Below are 18,901 nucleotides of genomic sequence, written 5' to 3'. Positions count from 1 at the left end.
ACTCCTACTCCTGCTGTTCTGAGAATCACATTGATTTCAACGGGGCTTTATTTTTCAGGGGGTACTTGCCAGTACTAAAACCTTTTTCTTCCACCTTCTTGATTTGTACTGTGGTCCCTAATCTCCCCCCCCCCCCCAAATAAATAAATAATAGAAAACCTACATGCATCCTGCATGTGACTACTGGTACCATTTTTTCCAGAAAGATAGCAAAGATTTCCTGGAATCATCTATCATTACCCAAATGATTTCCCCAATGAGAACAGCCTGGTGGCCCCAGTATGAGTTTTCTGATCTACTGCTGAACTCTGGTTTCCCCATGCTCTCCAGACTCTGTGTCCAGCTTCCTTAATGAAAGCACCTCTACCAGGTCTCCCACTCTGATCTCTTCTATGCAAAATGGAAAGCTGCCATCTAAAAATCTTCTCAATAATCAATCAGTATTACTTCATGTAAACCACTTGGGAACTTTTTATAGGCGGTCAAGAAATATTGCAAATAAATAAATAAATAAATAAGGGAAATAATAGAAAACATATATGCCTGCTACATGGAGACTTGGTAGAACAGAATTTTTAAAGTTTTATCAGACTGTAGGGAAATTTATGTGATTTTTTTTATACCAGTCCCATTATCTAGCCAATGGTCTCTCCTCAACAGACTGAACTGCAATCTTTTTCATCTTTGAGGTTTATTTCCTTTTTGCTCCAAGCAAAGAGAGGAAATAGGGTAAAGCAAGCTTGCTTACCTGTAAACAGGGCTTTCCTTAGATAGCAGGCTAAATCAGCCATAACGCGTGGGTGATGTCATCCGATAGCAACAGACATGGACCCAGCGCTCAGCTCACAAAAAGTCTTTCTGAGCATACATGGAAAGTTTCGCATGTGTGCTGTCTCTTGAGCCCCTCGGTTGATTCTCCGGGTATTAAGAATGGTTGACTCATCATGAAGTCTACAAAAGGCAGGCATCTTTCATAGGAAAGGAGGCTCTGCAATGAGAGGTCATGGGATGAGGGTGGAAGGGTACAGACACAGGTGCAACCTAAGGCAATATTTCTTCACAGAGAGGATGGTGGATGCATGGAACAGCCTTTCAGTGGAGATGATGGAGACAAGGATACTAGCTGAATCCAAGAAAGCATCTCTGAAGGAGTGGTAGGGATTTTAGAGCTGAGTAGTTGGTATGGAATGGCAGAATAGATAGGCCGAATCGTCTTTTTCTGCCATCATGTTTCCATGTTTAGGTACTCTTCTCAGCATCTCATCCAGTGCCTTCCGATTCCATGCCTCACTCAATCCCTGGACTGTAGCAGGTCCAGAAGCTGGCACTACAGGGGTAGGAGGGGGGATCCTTTTCTGAGTTGAGGGAGTATGAAGAAGTAGAGTCTTGGTACGAGTGATATTTCTTTTGACACTGGAAGTTGAAACAGATCTTCTTCTGGGAGGTGAAATGGCTCCGGTGCCTGCCTTCACACCGAGACTTCGGGGTCTTATCCGACGGCACCTTTCACAAAGCTTCCGTCTTCCAAATGCAATACTGCTGTGCTCGTGAGGATATCCTACTACAACTGGAACAGCTGGTAATCATCGTAGTCCAAGTGCAATCGGCAACAGCAGACAGAGTGTGTGTCTGAGATGGATATGCAATGCCCACACTCACAGGCCTTAAACCCACTTACAACAGGCTTTTTAAACTTTGGTTTCTCCATTTTTTTTGGTAAACAAACATTTCTGTTGAAGGGCTGTCAAGACAGTGGCAAAAGAAGAATTTGCAATATGTTGTGTGGCAATAATTAATGAGCACCTGCATGATGTTGTAATTCCAGCCATTGTACCTTTGCCTGTGCTGCAATACTTGGTTCGTGGGTCTTGAGTATCCCTCTTTTGCATGTCAATGCCAGGGGGGTCCTGCATGTGCTGCTCACTGGCCTGTCCGCTGAGGAGGGTGGTTAGAAGAGGAGGACCTGATGGGAAGGGGAGGGACCTGATGGGAAGGGGAGGGTGCCTCGGTGGAGTAAGGGGAGACTTAAGGGGGGATAGAAGGGTGGTCAGAGGAGACATAGCTGATGGAAGAGGGAGGGTAAGGACCTGATGGAAGAATAGGGTACCTTAAGGGGGAACTCATGGGAGAGGATCGAGCTTTCATTGTCACATTTTAGTAGGTTTTTTTTTTTTTTAATTGTGTGTGTATATAATCAGTTAACCACAAATTTCCTGGGGGAGGGTTTTGTTGGATTAATTGAATATGGGTATTCTGTGTTTTTTTTACTTGTTATTTTTTTTTACTTACTACAGGGTTTTAAATTATACCTTTGTTTTTAATTTGATAATATTATGCAGCTTAAATAACCTTTTGGTGCTCTTGGTAAACTTTTGATATGATATAAACAGTATAAAATATGGCAAATTGTTAGCTGTTGCAGTATTCACTGAATTTGGTCTTAAATTTATCACTCAGTGCAACGCATTTTTGTTGTGGTGAAAGCATGTTGATAGCTGTAGAGGGAGACAGAGAAAGTCACCTGCAAAGAAACAGTGTTACACCATCCATATCAGACACTGAGATTTGAGAAAACTGTTTAATGCCTGCATCCATAGTTTTCTGCACAATTTTTCCCTCAGTCACTACAACATAAAATGATTTTATCCTTTTACCGCAGTGATAAGGAGAGAGAGTTGCGTGGGTGGCTGCAGGGAAAGAGGGAATGTGGCGGTGGAGTGAGAAGACAGTTACAGAGCACAGAGAGTCTGTCTAGTGACTGCTGTGCCCAGGCTAAAGTTTTGGCACACACAGTATTTGCTTTGCATCATTACAAACAGCTGCTCAAATGTTGGTGTCAGATCATCACACTGACTCAGAGGGTCGACAAAGAATCTCTGCTCGATTTTGTGAGAAAACACCACTAGAAAAGTCACAAATATATCAGCAAAAGAGAGTGTGACCGATTTTCCAGGACAAGCATTTGGAAACCGTGGAAAACTCTTTTACAAAATGAGCAACATTGTTCTGGAAAGGAAGTCAACAGTTGCAAACCACCTCAAATCACAGAAACACAAGCGGAGCAAAGCTGCATCAGACAGAGCCCTGAAAGTCTAGCTGACAATTTTAATGTGCTTTATACAAACCACAGTAGCACAACTTGGGCGAGTGAATGTTGCTTATGACTGGGTCTTAACTTGTGCTGCAGTAAACGTACCATTATCTAAAAATCACTCGTTTTCTAAACATAAGAACATAAAAAATTGCCATGCTGGGTCAGACCAAGGGTCCATCAAGCCCAGCATCCTGTTTCCAAAAGAGGCCAAACCAGGTCACAAGAACCTGGCAATTACCCAAACACCAAGAAGATCCCATGCTACTGATGCAATTAATAGCAGTGGCTATTCCCTAAGTAAACGATTAATAGCAGTTAATGGCCTTCTCCTCCAAGAACTTATCCAAACCTTTTTTGAATCCAGCTATACTAACTGCACTAACCACATCCTCTGGCAACAAATTCCAGAGCTTAATTGTGCGTTGAGTGAAAAAACATTTCTCCGATTAGTCTTAAATGTGCTACTTGCTAACTTCATGGAATGCCCCCTAGTCCTTCTATTATCCGAAAGTGTAAATAACGGATTCAGATCTACTCGTTCAAGACCTCTCATGATCTTAAAGACCTCTATCATATCCCCCCTCAGCCGTCTCTTCTCCAAGCTGAACAGCCCTAACCTCTTTAGCCTTTTCTCTTAGGGGAGCTGTTCTATCCCCTTTAACATTTTGGTTGCTCTTCTCTGTACCTTCTCCATTGCAACTATATCTTTTTTGAGATGCGGCGACCAGAATTGTACACAGTATTCTCTCAAGTCAAGAATGGTGATGCAATATCAGGAGGTTACCAGCCTCAAGATGATATCTTACAGGTGTCCTCAACATGGAGAGAAATAAATTTAAGGACAAACTGAAGAATAAGTACATATTAGTTTTATTTGATGAAATGTCTGATGACGAAGGCTGCTATGCACTCAATATTTTACTTGCAACACTGGACCACACAGACTCTACAGGAAAGGTGTCCTCCTAACTTGCTGATACAAACTTCATGGGAAAAACAGATCATAACACAGTTTCTCAGTCATTCAGGCTATAGAAAGCTACAAAATTGCTAACTACAACATGGTTGTTTTTGACACAGATAACCCGGCCTACGTGAAAAAAGCATACAAAACAGTATTGTCTGGACTGTTTCCTAATAGCATCCATGTAACATACCATATTCACATCATCAATCTAGCGGAGGAAAGAGTTTGAAAGCCATTTCAGGATGTCAATGTAGTGATAAAGTTTTTTCTCACAAATGTTCTATATGGCAGGGGGATAGGAAGATTACCTCAGGCAAAAAGTGTCCAGAGCACCAGAAGCAGATGGAATGCTGCCGTAGAGTAACAATGCTAAGCACTCTGAGGTAGATTTTAAAAGCCTTGCTCACACAAAAATGGCTACATATGTGGGTCGTGAAGGATGTGTGTATTCATGTCCAGAAAAAGTGGAGCAGGGCACAGGCCAGCACTGATGCCCATTAACACCTGATTTTCTTCATCCAGTGTAACTTTGCTACAGCTCTCAGTGGGTGGGTGGGTGGGAGGGAGGGAGGGAGGGAGAGGGAGAGGGAGAGGAGAGAGAGAGAGAGAGAGAGAGAGAGAGAGAGAGAGAGAGAGAGAAACTCTTTTTAGGGCTCATCCTGATACAATATATGCACCATTGTAAGGGGCACTTTGATTCAGGGTGAGTTTTCAGAAGGTGGGCTGGGGTTTGGAGGGTGGTGTTACAGAAACATTCAGAGGTATTCATTGTGAAATTGACATCAGTAAAGAATTTTAATCCTTTTAGGCAATGAAAAGGAGTTGATTTGTACAATGCAGCTAGCAGAGACTGCAGTGTAAAAAGCAACTCCTCTTGTTAGAATTTTCATCACTTATAAGGGCTAAAATTCTATGCGAATGTCAATTTTACAATGAACACCTCTGAATGTTTCTGTAACGCCAGCCTCCAAACCCCAGCCCGCCTCCTGAAAACTCACCCTGAATCAAAGTGTTTCCTTAAAATGGTGCACATAATGAGTGTCAGGCTCGCTTTCTCTCTCTCTCTCTCTCTCTCTCAGATGTGCATGTACAGGCCATATGCACATGAAGAGTATTTTAAAATAGTGCATATCTATGGGCGCATGCACAGTCGGCTTGAATTCTATCATTAGGTTGTTGAAGAAGAAATGTGTGTGTGTGTGTGTGTGTGTCTAACAGCACCGAATTCATTGTGTGAACTTTAAAAAAGGGCTATCAGATAAAAACCAGTGTTTAATGCTGAAAACTGTCTTGGGCTTAATTAGTGAAATGTGCAAGTCAATCATGGAACTAATGGATGTAGTTGAAAGCCTCTCTTCGCTTTTGAGAAAATGGAGGAACTGCTGTTTTTCCTTGACACACATGCCCAGTTTACAGAAGAAAGCACTCAAAGGTTTCTTAGGGCTGAAGATGTGAACTGTGTAACAGAGCCAAAAAGGAAATTCCGTCCGCCTGAAAACCTGAAAAAGTCTATAAGTGATAATGTTAGTGGGCAGCCTACAATTACATTTCTGAAATGCATCAGGATTTGGAACCCTAGAAGAGTTCTCATAACAAGGAGGACTACTCTTCATTTCCCGCCTCTGATGACATCTGGGCTGAGGAATTTGCTTTGTATACTGGGTAGGTGGTGCCTGATGCAATCCAAAGTACTCCACAAGGGGAAACTGACATTGCCACAGTTTGGTTATCAACAACTGATCACCTTCCAAAACTAAAAACATTAGCTGACAGATATATAAATTCTATAACAAACACAGCTAAGGCAGAGCGCAGCAACTCACTGTACAACCTTATCTTCTCTGCTCACAAGCTTTCTCTTTCAAAAAATGAACTGTAAGAGCTGGTCTTCCTTTATTTAAACCTTGGAATTTAGGATCAAGAAGATGCAAACTTTCAGCAGCTGCTTTAATTCCTTCCTTGACCAAACTGGCTGAAAGATTAATGAAAAGATGCAAATTCTACCTTTAGCAAGGAAGGAAAGGTGATCCAGCTGTTCAAGGCAGGGTTTGCGTCTTAATTAATCCTTGATCCAGTTTGGCCAAGGAAGGAAGGAGGTCCAACTGTTGAAAGCAGAGTCTGAATCTTTGTTTGAATCAGTTTAGCAAGGAAAACAAGATCCAGCTGCTCAACTAAAGATGCAAATTCTGCTTTGTATACAGCTGGACCTATCTTCCTTTCCTTGGTCAAACTACCTCAACAAGGATTAAAGATACAAATTTCAGTGCATCAAGGATTGAAAAGATGCCAACTCATTGGACCCTGCTGGTTCACAGAGTCCATCTCTGCCAAATGAACACATTCAGCTGAAGCGAGCAAGCCTTGAAAGTCCTCTTCTTTTCCTGGCAAAGTAACTCCTCCTGTGATCTTCTGTCACTGGCGGACCCTGACTTGTATCCATTCTTGAATTTGCAGTCTGTCTACTGTCTGTAGCCCTGCAGCAGCCACTTACTTCTCTCTGCCGCCTACCCTGGTCACCACCCCATTGGATGCTGAATTCCCACAGCAGCTGCATATATGTGATAGCTTTTGGCATGTGCACGTGAGAAGTAAACACCCAAAGTGGTCTGGCATCTGTTTCCAGAAACATATGTTCTCATAATTGTGGAATGCAAACTTACCTGCATATATTTGTAAGCATGCTCTAACAATATTCTATACTGTTCTGTTTAATGCACTGAACAAAAAGTAAAAGTATTTACTTTTCCATAATTTTGAGTTTTTCAGTGCATAATTTTCACTATTTTTATGCATAATTTTCCATTTTTTTGGCGCATAATTCCCAAGGATGTAATTTGTGAACTCAATGCATAAAAAGACTAGGCCAAAAAAAAGGTCAAAGGAGAGAGAGAGAGACTGGGCCCATGTCCATGTGGTAGTTCAGATGAAGAAAGACCGCGGTGCTTAGAAAGCATTGTCTGCATGTGGGAACATGCTTAGAAAGACTTTCTGAGCACTGAGCACTGGGTCTGTGTCAGCGCCATCAGATGACATCACCCACACCGTATGGCTGATTCAAGCCTGCTTGTGGATAGTTAAAAACCTTGTTTTTTCAACTACCTGAGGTAGTCACTTATCTCTTTTTTTTTTTAAAGTCATATTCACTCAGTAATGAACAAATTAAAAAGAATGCTGATTTTCTTGAAGAGGTCTAGTAGAAGTTTGGAATTACTTATTCGAATTTCCTTTAGAGAGCTGTGATAGCAGTGATGCTTGTTTGGCGAAATGGCTCGGTATATGTTTTGTACTCCCTAACATGGGAACATCATGAGTAAGGTGTGATGTGATCCTGAGGAAGTAAATAAAAACATCTCTTTTGTGGGCTAAAACTAAATCTGCAAATCTTGCTTTACTTAAGTTTCTAACTACAACATCTGGAACTTGGTGCGTCTCAAAACTGAGTACTGAACAGGCAGAGCAGAGATACTGTTCCATTAGAAATGTGTTTTTCTCTATCTGGGAATTATTTTATTAACCTAAACAAAGCCTATATGATTTGCAGAGAATGATAAATTAGGCCCTGTATTCCTGTGACATCTCAATTTCATATTTAGACTTGCTAGTTCTCTGTTCCCACACCATAGCATTCCCTTTATACTATAAGCAGCACTGTATGTAATCACTGCAGGGATAAAAAAAGAAACCGGTACATTTCTCTGAAATTTATTTACATAAAAATGTTGTCAGTTTAACCCAGTTTTCAGAATAAAATCTCATTTCCTCCAAAATTGGGTGTTGTCCATTTTTTCTTACTTAGGTTTGTAGACAATTTCACAGGCTCTGCATGGACATGGCTGATATTGCATGTCTGAAGAAAGCAAGTGATTTCTGGAATAATCCATGCAAAAATAATAAAAGAAAATTGGTGCTAGGTGATATTCTCTCTAAAATGAGACGGCATTTGCTGTCATTCCTTTTTAGTACTGGTTCTTTAACAATAACCAATGTTACGGATGCTTTATTCTATTACATACTGAGAACATTAGCCTTCACATGTGCCTGACCAGAGGTTTGAACAATTTAAGCCAAAAGCAGTGAAATGCTTAAGGCCAACATTTCCATCCAGCTTTCACATTAATCAATCATTCTCACAAAATGTCAATGAGAAGTCAAATTCAATTATACCACACAAACCACCCACAGTGTTTCTTCTTATTGACCATAGTTCTTCCCAGTAGGAGAAGTTAATTCTCAAAGACAGTGACCCACAGAGAATTTGATTTGTTAAGGTTATGGATTTTCTTTCCTTGAGAAGTATCCCTGCTACTTTGTTAAGAGAAAGGTGGCAGAACACAGGACTTGTTCTGGGGTGAACAGCAATGCTTAATTAATGTGGGCTAATCTAATACTAACTTTTATGGCTCTTTAGTACGAAGACACCATGTAATAAAAATGACATTTTTTATGCATGCTGTGAATACAAGTATACCAAAACCAAAAAACCCAGGAAGTGTAAGAATACACAAGGTATATACAGAATGTGATCTCACTCAATCGATAAGGGATCACATTAATCAGAAAAGGATGACCATCATTATTTGCACACGACTAACACACAGACGTAGGGTTTTATAGTCCTTCTTTTTGTGCTGGAATTCTAACCATCGGTCGGCTATATAATTTTCAACACTTTTCTTTCAATTTTTATTTTTATCAAGCGTGAGTGGTATATATTTTTAAACCATATTTTCTTTTGCTGCAAACTCCACATATATATCAAAATCTCACTTATGTGAATGCCCATGCTCGTGTCTCCAAGAACAGTCGTGGATAATGTTATGACTTTTTCAACCCAACCTGACACTGCAGTATTTCGGTCGGAGTCTTCCTTCTTAGGGGGTTACTCAGCACACACAACGCAGACGTGGCTGACAATAACGACAGCCTCTTACTCATTCAGGGAGTCTGATGTCAAACCTGGGATTCAAGCGAAAGTAGAACCCCAGTGTGCTGGGCGACCCCTGCAGAAGGAAGACTCCGACCGAAACACTGCAGTCTCGGGTTGGACTGTAAGAGTCAAAACATTCCCCAGGACTGCTCCCAGACACACCAGCATAAGTACTCAGATAAGTGCGATTTTGATATATATATGTGGAGTTTGCAGCATCTTTTATATGCAAAAGAAAATATGCTTTAAAAATATATACCACTCATGTTTGATCAAAAAAAAAAAAACACTGAAAGAAAAGTGTTGAAAATTATATAACCGACCGATGAAGGATGAGTGTAATTCCAGCACAAAAAGGACTATAGAACAGTATATGTCTGTGTGTTAGTCATGCGCAAATATGATGATCATCTTTTTATGATTAAAGTGATCCCTTATCGATTGGCGTGAGATCATATTCTACATATTTACCTTATGTATACAAGTATTACATTATCTACCGCACTGCACAGTTTTTAGAAATATATGTGGAGGACAATTTTCAAGGCATTTATGTGGGTAAAAATCGATTTTCCGGGTAAAATGACAGTTTTGAAAATTGCTCACCAGTAAAGCCCAAATTTTCAAAAGCCCACGTGCACAAAAACTGGGGGATATGCGTGTGGCCAAGCTGTGCGTGCACTGAGCGAATTTTACAAACGGCCCGGCCACACGCCAAAGTGCCGGGCTATGTGAAAGTGGTAGGCTGGGAGGCGGGAAGGGCGAAGGCCGGCCAGGACAGAGGCCATTAGGCCCTGTCCCAGGGAAGGGCACCAGCAGCTGGCCGGCACGCGCTACTCACTACTGCTCGGGGGAGCAGGTAAGTATAAAAACAAAACAAAAAAAAAAAAACTTAGGTAGAAGGGTTTTTAGGGGTCAGGGAGAGAGGGGAAAAGGGAGGGAGCAAAGGTAGGGACTTAAGAAAGGGAAGGCCCGATTGTGTCGCCGCGCGTCTTTAAAATAAAATCCCCCATGGTTCCGCGCACAAGTTGGAACCCGCACACACATGCGTGCGCTGATATAAAATCGGGCGCACATGTGCGAGCGGGTATCTGATTTTATAACATGCCGGGAACTGCGTGCGCATGGACGCTTGCACGTTTTAAAAAAAGAAATCTACCCCTAAGTGTCCTAAAGCACGTATCTAGTTTTGCCATGCATGTATTAATCTAGTGATTCCCTCACTTCCACAGGCTAAATTATCCTCCACCAGAAACAGAGCCTTTTCCATCATCGGCCCAAAGCTCTGGAATTCATTACCTCATTCCCTCACCAATCAAGAAAACTTAAAATCCTTCAAAAACGACCTAAAATCCCGGTTACTCAGCCAATCTTTTAAAGATAGCACTCAATGACTAGAAAATACTTTTATTTATTCTGCTATTTTTTCAATCTCCCTGTTTCAATGATACAGATGCCCTTCAATGCTTTACGAGTTCTATGTTCATCTATTCAGGGTTCTATCCTGTGCTATCTTGTTATTCATTCTTGTTATGTCTTTATTTATCGCTAATTTTAAATTGTTAACTTCATACATCGTTCAATGTAACATGTTGTTTCTGTATGTAAACCGGAGTGAAGGAAACTCTGCTATACCTCGGTATATAAAAAAATGCTAAATAAATAAAATGTACTTTTAGTTGCATTTAGGGGAGGCATTTCTAGAGGGGTCTTCTGGGAGGGAATGGAAAATGTACAGATTTCATTTTTACATACATGCATGCATGTCCTTTTTCTTAGAGGTTTAAGCAGATGCAAAGTCTGTGTACCCATGGGAAGTTTTCAAAGGCATCCTATGAACTCTACACTAGGCAGGCAGTTGGAATTTCGCTCCCTGGTGGGGGGGTCATTTTTATAACCGCTCTGCGTATATTAAGTGTCAAATATGCATGTAAGTTACACTGATTTTCTAAGTGCACTTACATGTATAAGTCTGCGTTGAAAATTTTCTCATCAAATTTATGTGTGCAGAAAAGTAACATGCATACTTTTCAAAATACCAAAATTATTCATGTTAAATCTGAGCCCCTCTCCAGCTCTCTCCCTAGGAATGCCTCTGTGAGCGAACAGGCAGTACGTACTCAAGTTTACCCACATATGAGGCAGGTTACATGCAGGAATGCTTTTTTTTTTTTTTTTTAAATGCCCTCTTTTCGTGCAAGGAGGCCATATTCTAAATTAGTTATAATTAAAGTGAATCTTATGTTTGAAGTTTATCATCCGGCGGGCAAAAATAGTATTAACATGTCCATATACTGTACGCAAGGAAGGGTAATCAGGTGCATAGGGTTACGCAGAGGCTAAATGAAAAATATTCTTGTTACATTATTGACCCTCTGCCCAGACCAGTGACCACTGTTTTGCAGAAGGTGCCAGAACATAGGACATGGGATTTCCCATGTCTGGGGATTGCACTCCATTTTCTGGAATGTGACCTATTTGTAAGGAATGTGACCTATTTAAATCTACTATAATGTTTTCTTTTTACTAGGCAATTAGTAGCTGTGATTTATAGGAAGAAAGATTTTGTAAGTACCATATTCTATCTTTTTAAGGTCCTTGTGTCTATTCTTAATTTTTAGTGCTCTGTCCCAAGGCATAGCATTTATCTTTACTTTCAGGTTCACTTTTTTCAGTGCTATATTCCATTTTATGACTTACAGGCTGAATATCTTGTTACTTTCTAGTGAGTAGAATTAATTTGTGCCATAGTAACAAAAAAAAACCTCATCAGAGATGTATTTAAAGAGATGCACTATCATATAACAAAGCATCTATATAAAAAGCCTCTATTTGTGGTCACACACATATTTTGATAATCTGTGGGTGTGGTTGACCAAAAAATGTAATATTAAGGAGCAATGAAGGGGGTGATTCAATCACGGAGACCGACCATTGCTGTTAGCTGCTTTTTCCGGCTCGATTGTGGAGACAATGGCAGTCACCCCAGCATGGATGTGCGGGTGCCGCTAATAACCGGGCGCCTGATGCACCCGTGCTGGCGGCCGCCCCCCCTCACCACACCCTGTGATGTACCTGAGCACGGCAGGAGGGGAGGGGTCCGACTCCCTTCCCCTCTATATGCCGGCATCAATGGCGCCGGTCTCATGTCATCGATGCAGCAGGCGTTGATGACATAAGAATATAAGAAAATGCCATACTGGGTCAGACCAAGAGTCCATCAAGCCCAGCATCCTGTTTCCAACAGTGGCCAATCCAGGCCATAAGAACCTGGCAAGTACCCAAAAAGTAAGTCTATTCCATGTTACCATTGCTAATGGCAGTGGCTATTCTCTAAGTGAACTTAATAGCAGGTAATGAACTTCTCCTCTAAGAACTTATCCAATCCTTTTTTAAACACAGCTATACTAACTGCACTAATCACATCCTCTGGCAACAAATTCCGATTCGTTCGACGTCGGGGGCGGTGATGTCATCCAAGTGCACCTTGACACCGGGCCACTTGATTGGCCTGAGGGAAGCACCTATGGCTGACATCGGAGGAGGTGGCCGGTTTAAATACTGCTGGCACCCTCATCCTTTTTGACCCCCGAGCGGAGCTGTTTCCCCACCCATTCCCCCCCCCCACCTTGTGTAGTTCGAGAATGCTGTTAGATAGTGGGTTAAACTTTTCTGTTAATCTGTCTAATGCAGAAGCATTAGAAGGAAGCTGGGAGGTGCCAATATGTACGTAAGAGGCCTAGGGGCCCTCACTCGCTTGCCACGAAAGATCAATGTTGGGCCCGCGCTTGTGGCTTTGACAGATCAAGGCTGTTACGTGGGGAAGGGACTCTGGCAGAGCTTGCTTTGTGGTGGTCTAAGCCGGATTCCATCCAGTTCTTGGCGGTCACAATAACTGTTCCGGGGGCTCGCTGGACGCGAGACCCTGCGGTGCTGCTTGCGTGGATATTAGAGTACCGGCACCTGCTCGGCCGCGATTTTGTAAACATTATTGAATGATTTGGCGCTTATTTAGACTCCCATGTTAGGGATTCTAATAAACGGCTGCAGGCTTTGCATCCAAGTTCTGTGTCAAGTTTTCCTTGTGTGTAAGTGGGGAAGCCCAGTGGGGCTGGGATGGATAAGAGCCCACGGGTGTCTGGACTGCCCGGTTATTATGTTCTCTGCTAGCTGTTCTCTCTGGCTCAATGTTTTGCCACATTGCGGTTTGTTTCTCCCCCCCCCCCCCCCCCCTCTCTCAGCAAGCATTGTCTTGAGGTCATCTAATGATGCCAAATTCCGCCTAAGAACAGCTCCAGTGTGGGAGTAGGGGGACTCAGTCAAGGAGACTGACCATCACTGCTGTTTTCTCTGGATGGATATTTTGCCACTTTGCAATTTGCTCCTCCCCACCTCCCAGCGAGCACTGTCTCAATGTCATCTAACAGCACCAAAATCTGCCTGTTTAAGAACATGCCCCAAGGCATGGCCCTTTGCTTGATGTTTTGAGGGGAAGATCGAGAGATTTTTCTTCCATTTGCCCTCAATAAGAGGAAAAAAGGGAGGTTAAGCCTCTGATGGATTCAACTTTGATTTGTGGCCCTATGGATGCACATAATAAGAAGCGCCATTCTGGGTCAGACCAAGGTCCATCGAGCCAGCATTCTGTCTCCAACAGTGGCCATTCTGGGTCACAAGTACCCGTCAGAACCAAAATAGTTGATCTATTTCTTACATTTCACTCCCAGGCTTTCCCATGCTTATCTGGCTAACGACTGGTTATAGACTTTTCCTTCAAGAACTTGTCCAATCCTCTTTTGAACCCCACTGTGTTTGTTGCCTTGACCACGTCCTCCAGCAACAGATTCCATAGCTTGACTGTGTGCTGAGTGAAAAAATACTTCCAACAATTTTTTTAAATGTGCTGGCTGCTAGGTTTCATGGAGTGTCCCCTAATCCTAGTATTGTTTGAAAGGGCAAAAACACACCACTCAAATTTTTATAAATTTCAATCATATTTATTTGATTTGATTTATATTCTGCTATTTCAATCGCTTCAAAGCGGATTACATTAAGGTACTACAGGTATTATTTATTGCATTTATTAGGGGTGTGGTTTTTTTTTCATGTCATTTTCATTTTGGGTCATTATCTGTTTGATTTTGTTTTTAAAATGGTTCAGGGAGTGTTTATTTTGGGTTTCCCTAATTTCAGAGTTAGTGTGCACTAACAGGACTTCTGAGCAAGTCTAAAGTTATGCGGCTTACTTAGCCAGATATACTTAATATTTGGCTTAAGTTAGCCAGATAATGGAACTCCGCCCCACAACGCCCCTTTTATATCCGGCTAAATTATAGCCAGATAACAACATATCCGGTTATAATTTACCCAGATAATTGGCTGAAATTGCCATATTAGCCATTTACATGGATAATTTTTCAGTTATCCATCTAAAAGGCTTTTGAATATCTATCTCCTCACTTTCATCACTTATATTATATTAACCTCCACTATTGTGGTATCAACCACAAAATCCTGCAAGAAAGCAAGACACTTGCAACACATATGGTATTAATCCTATTATACAGTGTGTTACATGTGATCTTGGCCCTCAGAAAGCCATAAGTAAACTGAATTACTAATTATAATATAGTAAACCTTCCATACCAAAACAGCACTAACTGCGAGCACTCCAACAGTTTCAACCCTACCTATGAAAAGCAACACTGCAAATATTTTGTTGGGTCCTAAAACACCAATAACCTCCTATTAGGAAAACAGAACAAGCCAGGCTGCTGTACATCCCTGCATAGAAACTACACATTAGCAGATACCTCACCTTGGTCACACATGCATAACACGGCTAGACCCTCACCAAATACAGAATAAAGAGACCATGGGCCAATGCTACTCCTGATCCTTCTGGCTGCAGTGGTTGTACTTTCTTCTTCCCACCCATGTGGGCCCTTGCAACAACTTCCTATGCTAGGCCCACATGGGCGGGAAGAGTAAGGAGCTGCAATCATTGCAGTCCTGCCCCTGCTGTACCACCCCCAAAATTGTGGCATTCTAGGCAGCTACCTACTTCTACTGGCCCTATACTCTCTCTCTCTCATTCACATCCCTCATAATACATTCTTGCTCTTCCCCTCTTTTCCCCATTCACTCACCCCTACCTCCTTTTCCTCTTCCTACTCTCACTCACCCATTACCCCTTCCATCTCTTTCTCTCCCCCTCTTCCCCTTCTCACTCAGCCTACCTCTTCCCCCTCTCACTCATGCCTTCCCTCTCTCTCTTTCCCCCTTCCTCACTCCTTCCCTCTTAGGCAATCTTCTTCCTTCCTTCTCACTCACTAACTCACCTTCCATTCCCTTCTCTCTCTATTCCCTCTCCTTTCACTCATTCAGCTCAGCTCCCTCCCCTTTCACTGAGAAGGGAAGGGGAGCTGAGCTGAGCTAAGTGATGGGAAAGGGAAGCATGAGAAGTAGTCTTTCACCTTCCCTTCTCTTCGCTGCCAGTGCATCGCATCTCCTTCTCCCCATGACCTTCTAACTGCCCGCGGGAGGGTGGGAATCTTTGGCGCATCACAACTCTACTTTGGCCCAGGGGCACATGACCAATAGCACGCTACTGCTACTGTGGTCACTTTCTTCTTGCCCACGGGGGGGAGGGGGGGCCCACGGGCATGTCAGTTTAAACTGTGCCACCACTGCTGTCTCTCTGGTTCCTTCTTCCTGCCCACAAGGAGTGGGGACCCCGTGGACACGTCATTAAAAGTGGCCATCGCTGGCCACGATACCTTTCTTCCTGCCCATTGGGGGTGGGGGGGACCCATGGGTCCTTCATCAAATTCGCACCACAGCTGTTTTTTTCCTTCCTGCCCACAGGGGATGGGAACCCCTCAAGCTTGTTGGCAGAGCTGCTCCTAAAGGAAGTGGCCGTGGACGGAGAGTTTAGAGAGACACATTTTGCCGCCAGAGGCATCTGCCCACCCTGCCTCATGACAGAACCGCCCCCACTCCTAACTACCCAGAGTATGCAGCAGCTTCTCAAAAGGGCAGGTGTCCTGCAGACAGGCATCCCACAGTGGCTGAATGCATTCCCTAGGGCTTTACTCTGAAGGGGAAAAGAATGACCCTACTCAGGGTGCAGATGTGTGTGATGTCCTCTTTCCTGCTTTGCACCTGCTCCTTTCTGACTTGTCTGGGGAACATACTAAGTGACTGTAATTTCTCTTCTCTTGCCACCTTGACTGGTCATGCTTATACTCTGCCTCTAAGAGCAACAAAAAGGGGAGGAAAGGCCCTAGGGAGACCAAGGAAGAACCCTCACCCCAGCCAGAAGCTCCTGAAACCTAGCACCCTCTTTTCCACTTGCCCCTCTGGGAAGTGAGATAACATTTTAATAAAAGCATGTTTTTACATAATAATATACAATAATTGTGTTTGAGATTGGATGTCGGTTGTGGTTGTTTTCTAGGCTTAATGTGATGATGAAGATGAATGCAAAAGTGCGAGTGCCCTATGCATACTATCTACTTGTGAGAGTGACTCTGAAGAGAAGTATTAAGGTGGAGGGCAGATTTGTAGCAAGTAGGAACTGTAAAACCTGCTTTTCACCTGAGAAGTGCCATAATGTGCTCTTTAAAAGCAGTGAGAAGTGGTGCCAAACAGTAGTTTTTGACAGCTTTTCCCTGAGCCATTTTACTGATCCCATGTCAATGGAACTGGAACGATTAAAAGGAAATAGTATGGCACTGGGTGGGCTACCATGAGTTTCCATGGGAGGAAAAGAACAGTAAAATGGTGAGAGCTGCATGGGCAAATGGAAGGCTGGCAAGACTTACTCCTGCTCTGAGCTAGAGAAAATCCTTTTGGGGGTAGAAGCTTTGGGGAGGTGAATGAAAGTTATGTATCTATGGGGGTGAATCATTATATGTCGGCAGAAGTGCAGTTCAAAACTGGAGAGTACAGACTGGCTCCATTTTCTGCACACTCCAAACATCTTGGTTTGGGTCCTTCTGATTACATTACTCATTGCTCCTTTCTAGATCACTAATGAATGAAGAAGCTGAATTTATTTATCATCCCACGGATAGGTCCGGATGAGTGGGTTTTCCTCCCTGGCAGCAGATGGAGACAGAAGAAAAGTCTTAACTGTACTGTTCGTTGGTAGATGTCTAATTTTAATGAGTGTTTGAATGGTATAAATACAGTGAATGTAATTGTGTGGTATTTATAAAATAATTGTATTATTCATTTGTTTATATTAATCATTTATCAATGCTCTTTGATATGAGATGTTGTAATAAACTTGTGGAAAATTAAACTGGAAAATTGAATTTAACAACTTTGTATAATTTTGTTATGATGATAATAGTGACTCCTTTTATATTGGTATATTTGAGCATTGGGAATCTGTAATGTATACCTTCGGTGAATATAAGACAGTGTGCCATCAGACTTTGGAGATGATTTACTCCCAAGGGTCTTAGGTCCTGGTTTGAGACTATTAGCCTACTCACGTAGGGATGAGCAGTGGATCAGTGTCCCTTGGTGAGCTTTAGCCCTGGCAATGAGGAGGATCTGATAGTCAGTGGGTCTGCCTCCTTCATTCCCATTCCTCGCCAATCTTCCTTTTGGCTGTTCCTTTCAGGAAAGTTTCTTTCATTCTTTTTCCTGGGATTATCTTCTAAGTGTTTGGGTAATTGCCAGGTTCTTGTGGCCTGGTTTGGCCTCTGTTGGAAACAGGATGTTGGGCTTGATGGACCCTTGGTCTGACCCAGCATGGCAATTTCTTATGTTCTAACATCAGAATATGCCCTTTATGACCCTAGGTATTCATGAGAACTCAATGTTTGCCCAATACTTTCCTCCTGAAGGTCAAAACCACCAGGATGAAGGGTGAATCAGCCTCTCTGATTTCATCAGTTTGAGTCCATTAACAAGGACAACACCCACAGTTCTGCCTCAGAGTCAATAGTAATTTTAGGAGATGATGAGAACAGCTGATTGGTGAAAATTCCAGGAAAAATAAAGATACATTTTAGATGTTAGCATGTCAAGGACTCTTTGAAGGATGTTAGAAACACAGCAAGGCCAGAATAAAAGGAGACTTTTTAAAGGATGTTATAAAAATTATTACTAACATCAGCTTAGGAAAATATTTTTGTGTGCTATGTCATTTAGGGTAGGACAAACATTGCAGTTCACTTTTTTTTTAGATATTTGTGGTCAAAATATTTTTTCTTTCTGGATAACATTTTTCTTAAATGGACCTGCAGCATGCTGTTCCCATAAATATCAGACAGTTGTGTATGTTGGTAGGAAGGTGCAAAGTTTATCTAAACACTGATTACATGCCCCAAAATACAGGACATGCTTCATCATCTTTAGGACACATGACACCACTAGTGCATACAATCTAATTAGGACAGAGGCAATACAAAATGTTTTCTCTATTATGATGGGGGAATAGCCATTGACTCATTGCAGGTTTGCAATCTCAGGTACCTGAGAGCTCCAGTTAATCTTATTTCATCTCTGCTTTCCATGAGATCCTTATCTGTTCATTCATTCAGCTCTCTCCATGAATACAACTGCCTATTTCCAACACATTCAAATGATAAGGCTTCTCTTCCCCCTCTGTCAAACACAATCAAAATAATAACACAAAAGAAGTACAATAAGTCAGATGTGTCCCAAAAAGGAGACAGGTGCTTTACAGTAGAGATATGGGAAATCTATCTCATCTGTTCAAATTAGAGTTTGGATCATTAAATGTTTGCCTTGGATAATCAGAGTTAGCTTCTGCTCAATTTGAATGTGACTCAATGTTTTTCTAAATCAGGATTTACTTGAATTTGCTCACACTTACGCACTTGCAGATGGTGTTAATCTTCAAATATAAGTACAGAAGGAAAAATTAATAAAA

The 18,901-nt window shown here is 42.1% G+C and overlaps 1 protein-coding gene across 2 annotated transcripts in view; it reads right to left on the bottom strand.

The window, feature by feature from the left end:
- The window catches only part of HS6ST2 (heparan sulfate 6-O-sulfotransferase 2), a 710,565-nt gene that overhangs the window by 57,324 nt on the left and 634,340 nt on the right, over positions 1 to 18,901 (bottom strand). The window lies entirely within an intron of this gene.

The sequence above is a fragment of the Rhinatrema bivittatum genome, chromosome 6, assembly GCF_901001135.1.
Source record: "Rhinatrema bivittatum chromosome 6, aRhiBiv1.1, whole genome shotgun sequence".
Lineage (NCBI taxonomy): Eukaryota > Metazoa > Chordata > Amphibia > Gymnophiona > Rhinatrematidae > Rhinatrema > Rhinatrema bivittatum.
The sequence above is the reverse complement of the archived record's forward strand: the minus strand, read 5'-3'. Positions and strand labels throughout refer to the sequence as shown.